The 430-nt window shown below is 39.5% G+C and overlaps 1 long non-coding RNA gene across 1 annotated transcript; it reads right to left on the bottom strand.

Moving 5' to 3' along the window:
- Positions 1 to 31: 31 nt before the first annotated feature.
- LOC113473685 lies at positions 32 to 400 on the bottom strand. Its single transcript, XR_003395598.1, has 2 exons — positions 181 to 400; positions 32 to 81 (listed from the first exon to the last, which is right to left on the bottom strand). It is a non-coding gene; the product is annotated as an uncharacterized LOC113473685 (long non-coding RNA).
- Between the last annotated feature and the right edge of the window lie 30 nt (positions 401 to 430).

Genomic DNA, 430 nt, shown 5'->3' with positions numbered 1-430 from the left:
CATCCCTCTCGAGTTCAAGAATATCTCGGATGTCAGAAGTCATGGTGGATTCAGGATTTCAATTTTTCAGTTCTTGAGGGCCTGAGAGAAGACAAATTACATTGGTTAGACTAGGTAGATAGGTACCTATAAATTAACTTGGGAAATTATTGTTTTTGAAGTTGTGTTCTATGCACCTACCTTTAATCCAGTGAGATTTCTATGCTGGGTATCTGTCGCTGGCAGATTTTTCTTTTCTACTCCACTTTTCCCAATGAAGTTTATTCCTTTTCAAGTACAAGTCCCATTCCTGTTTCCTGTACCTTTTATTTTTTATTTTTGGTTTGGTTTTGGTCCTCGATTTTGAATTACGCAAGGTCTGTTTTTCATTCCGACGTGGGTGCGATGCGAACCCGACGCGTGTTTTTCATTCCACTTCCCCTACTTTAGC

This window comes from Diaphorina citri, unplaced genomic scaffold, assembly GCF_000475195.1.
Source record: "Diaphorina citri unplaced genomic scaffold, Diaci psyllid genome assembly version 1.1 scaffold60531, whole genome shotgun sequence".
Taxonomy (NCBI): domain Eukaryota; kingdom Metazoa; phylum Arthropoda; class Insecta; order Hemiptera; family Psyllidae; genus Diaphorina; species Diaphorina citri.
The sequence above is the reverse complement of the archived record's forward strand: the minus strand, read 5'-3'. Positions and strand labels throughout refer to the sequence as shown.